Raw genomic sequence first — 6,495 nt, 5'->3', positions numbered from 1 at the left:
ATATCTTTTCATAAAAAATCTCTCATAGTAGTGTGAAGAGGTGATTTATTTTTAAGGTTTTGACTAATCGTAACTTGGGGTACTTTTCTTACGACTATGAAATGTCATAAGACCATCGTTTTATCCATAAGATAGTGTACCATTGTATATACAAAAAAAAATATGTGGTATAATTGCTAATGACACAACTCTCCACAAGAGACCAAATGACGCAGCAATTAACATCTGTAGGTCACAGTACGGCATTCAATAATGTGCAAAGCCAAGTTGGAAAACTTGTGTCTTATCCATTTGTCTCTTTTTGGAACAATAAAATATGTTTAAAATAAAGCCAATACCGCCCAGTCAGCTATAAAAGGCCCCGAAATGACAACTGTAATACAATTCAAACGAGAAAGTAAACGGCATAATTCATGTTAAATTTTTTTAACTAAAAACAAATAATTTTATGTAACACATCAACAAACGACATGCAGCCAATGAATTACATGCAGGCTCCTGACTTGGGTCGGGCACATACAAACAGAATGTGTAGGGGTTAAACATGTGTTTAAACATTTATCAAATGATAAATCAAAACAAATAAAATAGAAATATATGACTTTTACAAAAAAATGGTACAAATAAAATTAAGAAAAAAATATTAACAAGTTAAATATACCGATTATCTAGACATATCGACGAATATTTACAATTGTAAGCAGACAGTTTTAATGAAAATTATTGATGAAAACGTGTTTATTTGATGGATGTGAAGTTAGCAGCCGGTTCGTTATTCGATATTCGATATTCAATATCCAACCTGCTGCTAGCAGTCGGTTTGATATTAAAAATTTTGATGAAAATCATTAAAAAAAAAGAAATACTTGATAACATTAAAAGCATGATTTTCATGGTTAAGATGACTGATAAGATACGTAGGAACTTATCAAAATGACCTCTTCAAGCTGTTGTAAGTTCTCGTTGTCTATAAAAGTCAACCAAATCATTGACTCTGTATATATGAAGGTTGTATTAGATGGATTTTTGAGAATAACGTCATCTTCAATATCTACGGAGGGCTAAGATTGTCACTTTTCAGTAAAAAAATGTCAAATTTTTAGGACAAAGGGCACAGGGTTATGGTGAGAGCCCCCTAATCTCTCAATCTTTCTAATATTTTACGGACATTTAGTCAATAGGTAGATACAAACGTGACTAAAAGGAATTTGGGTACACTTCCTGTCTTCTATGTTTACAGTACACCCAAAGTGCCAGTTGGATATTCAAATTTTATATCAAAAATCGACCCGAGACCGCTTAAATGAGGTTGAGACCCCCCTGGTCTTTCAATGACTATAAAAGTCAACCAAATCATTGACTCTGTATATATGAAGGTTGTATTAGATGGATTTTTGAGAATAACGTCATCTTCAATATCTACGGAGGGCTAAGATTGTCACTTTTCAGTCAAAAAATGTCAAATTTTTAGGACAAAGGGCACAGGGTTATGGTGAGAGCCCCCTGATCTCTCAATCTTTCTAATATGTTACGGACATTTAGTCAATAGGTAGATACAAACGTGACTAAAAGGAATTTGGGTACACTTCCTGTCTTCTATGTTTACGGTACACCCAAAGTGCCAGTTGGATATTCAAATTTTATATCAAAAACCGACCAGAGACCGCTTAAATGAGGTTGAGACCCCCCCTGGTCTTTCAATGACTATAAAAGTCAACCAAATCATTGACTCTGTATATATGAAGGTTGTATTAGATGGATTTTTGAGAATAACGTCATCTTCAATATCTACTGAGGGCTAAGATTGTCACTTTTCAGTAAAAAAATGTCAAATTTTTAGGACAAAGGGCACAGGGTTATGGTGAGAGCCCCCTGATCTCTCAATTTTTCTAATATTTTACGGACATTTAGTCAATAGGTAGATACAAACGTGACTAAAAGGAATTTGGGTACACTTCCTGTCTTCTATGTTTACGGTACGTCCAAAGTGCCAGTTGGATATTCAAATTTTATATCAAAAATCGACCCGAGATCGCTTAAATGAGGTTGAGACCCCCCTGGTCTTTCAATGACTATAAAAGTCAACCAAATCATTGACTCTGTATATATGAAGGTTGTATTAGATGGATTTTTGAGAATAACGTCATCTTCAATATCTACGGAGGGCTAAGATTGTCACTTTTCAGTAAAAAAATGTCAAATTTTTAGGACAAAGGGCACAGGGTTATGGTGAGAGCCCCCTGATCTCTCAATCTTTCTAATATTTTACGGACATTTAGTCAATAGGTAGATACAAACGTGACTAAAAGGAATTTGGGTACACTTCCTGTCTTCTATGTTTACGGTACGCCCAAAGTGCCAGTTGGATATTCAAATTTTATATCAAAAATCGACCCGAGACCGCTTAAATGAGCGTGAGACCCACTGGTTGTTCAATGTCTATTTAATTTAATTAAATCATTGACGCTGTGTATATAAAGGTGGTACTAGAAAGAATTCCCAGAATATTGTGATATTCGATATTTATGGAGGCCTTTTATTGTCAATTTTCAGCTACATATTGTCAAACTTTTACATGTAGGACAAAGGACACTTGGCAATGGTAAGAATCCCCCAATCTCTCAATCTTTCTTATATTATGCAGAAATTTAGTTAATAGGTAGACAAAAAAAAAACTTATTCTGGAAGGGGGCAACTATCCCCACTTGGGGTTTTGAGAGATTAAACAAGCCGCTGACAAACAATTTGGCAAAGAGAGGGACCGAATGAGCTCTTCAAATTGTGAGCTATTGGATGAAAAAAACAGGCGTACCGGGTATGATTACCATGAATTTTAAATTTGTTGACGATAGGACCGAAAGATCAAAAACAGGGTCTAAAAACATTGAATTGGGAATAGTGGTTTTGGGTGACCTAAATTGATTTTATCTTGGATTGTTAGGATAAAGACATTGATCCAATAGCTAAAAAAGATCGATCTTTTCAATTCAATTTTATTAAAAAACAAGCAGAAATGCATGTGATTTTTTTTTTACCTTTTGATAGATGTATGTCTTTGGTTTCAGAAAACCAACGCTTAGGGGTGTTCAAACAAACTCTTAGATGTGTTCGAACCATCGCTTAGGGGGGTCATGACAACGCTATAAATAAATGACGTTATAAAAATTACAGACACTAAACAGTGTGAGGCGCTCGCCAGGGAGTTGCAAGAGATCAAGCGGAAGATTCAAGCCAGTAACATGCAGCATCGCCTCGAGAAGATTGTACTCAACCGGGACCTTTCAAAGGTGTTAAGCCTGTGGTTAAGGCTCAGCGAGAGGCAGATTCAACAATACCAAAACAATTGTATACCTTCCTGCAGCAGTGACAGTCCTCCCTCCTCCTCCACCACCAAAGTTTGCCTACCCACTACCCATTGCACCAGCTTCAGACAACATCTCGGACCTCGAGCACAGCAGTATTTCAGCTCAGTAACAATCCTTCCGCCGGCCACACCTTTAGATCGCGATCTGAAAACGATGGTATCTTCATCGGAAGCTAACCAGTTACGACTGACGGTGATGATATTTCGGGAATGCTCTGGGGTACAAAGGAACCCTTGACCTCTTGGAACTCATGGTGAAAAAGAAACAAGAATCGTTTGAGCCCGAAGCTTTTAAAACCTTGTCGACTATGCAGAGATCCTGAACAGTTTCGGTGCCATAAATCGACAAGGCAATTGACCCTCTCTAGAACCCGAAGGCGATAAAAAGTTACAAGTGGACGAATATTGTGTCGCACATCTAAAGCAAGATAAGCATTGTAGCGGACTGCAAACCGTATTTCTACACTCTGACTTTAACTAGCTCCTTCATATATCACCTGGATCTGTGTAACGCTGCCGACCGTGCTTGAAATAATGGCGTGTGCAACGAGATTGTGGCGATCCTCGATGCCATGAAGAAAGGCGAACACATCAGCACCAAGGAATATAAGCATTTCCATCGTAGTATCCTGTAAATAAATGTTTAATGTTTTGCTCGAAAGTATGCATACGGCGGTAGTTTGTTTGACACTATCGCCGGTATCGCTGGTCGCATGTTCACCTCCTCTGCTGCCAAGGCCTTGGAAAGTAAGACTAGGAGCGCTTACACCAATGCAGCCATGATAGGAGTTGAAAGGGGGTGGCCAAAGTCGTCGACCATGTCGTTGAAAAAGTGAACCGCCTTCGAAAACCCAGTGTCTAGCGCAGCAAGCCCAATAAACAGCTCAGTATTAAACGCAGTAAGCCCCACAACCAAACACAGTTAAACAATCTCATCTCCCGTGGCATCGCTACCGTCCATGATTTTGTCCAAAGCTATCACTAAATCCATAATGTCTGACATCCTTACAATCACAGTAGGGTTAACCTACGATGGAATTCTTAAAAAATATTAATACCAGGTTCACGAATTCGTACCTTAAGCCGGAGCCCTACTTACCAACTCTGAAGCGGAGATCCGAATCAACATCGAAACGCAAGACCTGTTCCTTCACCCAATCGATCGTTATTTCTTAGTAGAAGGAAGACTTCAAAATCACGACAGCACTGCATATGCAGACGTTGATCTCATTCACAATGGTATCATGTATCTCTTAAACTATATGATATCGACTCTCCGGTCAGCAGATTGAACACATTAACGACCCGGCATCGCCACCGCTATGCTGGGAATGTAAACCTTCCTCGACGACTTCTTCAAAACGCAGGGTCTCAACCGACTGTGGTATAAGGATTCTTCTACCGATGCCGAGACTGAGAACACTGGATTTACAGCCTGGCGTGAATACATTATCACCAAGCGCACCAACAAAGGATCGTACTCGTTTGCCATTCCCCTGAAACATATTATGGAATTATTACTATAAAATAGTGAACGGGTTCAGGCAAGAACTTCCACTCATTCGCTATTCAGATGCCAATGCCATTACGAGGGCTGCCGCCGTCAATAACGTGGCAAAAATAATCCTGTATAAGATCTCTTTGGTCCACTCTCACAAAGTGTCCATGTCACCCTCAAAGCTGAACGCGACTCAGCCGTCGACTTTAATGCGTGATTTTTACAAAACAAGGTTGCCAGAGTGTTCAAGGAGGCTGTAGACTTCAGAAAGAAATTCTACGACATTGAAAACCTTCTCAGTAACTGTGGTGTCAACAACCCCTCTGATTTTATTTACCTATAGCCGCTGTTTGTAATCGAGGTAAGTCATTCGCCCGAGTGGACTTCCAGATTCGAGCGGAATTATAGCGTTATGTTCCCGACAACACCGAAGCATTTTTACTTCCAATCTCCGAAGGAGTCCTCCAGTTCGAATTGGACGGTCAGAAGATGAACGTCGGTATTTAATGAATACTAGTAAATGAACACCACACTGTTGCAGTAAATCGTCGACCACACAGACTAAAAGCAAGGGGTTTCCATCCTTGTCCCTGGAAACAATAGCCGCATTTTACCCGGTTCACCCCCTATAATTTAAGGAATCGAACACCGTATTGGGATTTAAGCGACAGCTCTACACATTTGATCAGGCAACAAACGGTTACGAAGAGATTGAATACATTGTTAGCATCAGCAGTATAAACAGCATCTTGGTGAACAGTGGCATCATCAATGTAAGCTACGTAAACTCCACCCAACAGTCCAATATCTACAGCTTTTCAATCGCATGCAGACATACCTAACCGACCAAGACGGTGATCCTATCAATCTCCGCAGTAAACATATCACCATCCGCTTTCATCTTCGAGAGGTATTAGAAAACAGTCTATCAAAATATGGGTTGAATTTGATAAAAGGTCAAGCTTATAAATTACACGGAGCAGCTAAAAAAAGGTTGCCCGGTCACCATTCGTTTATCCCACACAAACCTGCAAGGTAAACACAAGATGTGATTACCCCGCAACAGATTGAAAAGATCACCAAGCTCCTTCGAAACGTTTCTAGTGGTACAACTATGGAAATAAGCACTACCCAATTGAAGAAAAACATTCAAAAAGAAAGTGGATTCCTACCCATGTAAGCGGGAAGGACAATACAAGTCCTTCCTATGTTGGCGAGCACAATTCTGCCAGCATGAGGTGTTGAAGCCAAAAGTTGCCTGGTTGAAATAGCCGTCAGCAATCATGCATTTGGACCTGGAACTTACATCAAAAAGGGTGCTTGAGTGAGCTGTGTGAAGGTGCGTTGTAAAGGTCTGTAAATCTTCCCCGACACCTATGGTGCCTGTTTGTACTTGAAACAAGGTCCTCGATTCTACTAGGGTTCTGCTTTGGTCCTAGAAGCTAACAGTCCATTCAACAGCATTCCCCTTTTGATACAATATTAATATATATAGAATCTATGATTTGGTTGAATTTAATGGACATTGAAAAACCAGGTGGGTCTCAACCTCATTTAAGCGGTTTCGGGTAGGTTTTAGCTATATAATTTGAATTTCCAACAGGCACTTTGGGCGCACCGTAAACATAAAAGA

This window comes from Mytilus trossulus, chromosome 7 (assembly GCF_036588685.1).
Source record: "Mytilus trossulus isolate FHL-02 chromosome 7, PNRI_Mtr1.1.1.hap1, whole genome shotgun sequence".
In the NCBI taxonomy this organism is placed as follows: domain Eukaryota; kingdom Metazoa; phylum Mollusca; class Bivalvia; order Mytilida; family Mytilidae; genus Mytilus; species Mytilus trossulus.
Note: the sequence above shows the minus strand (reverse complement) of the source record.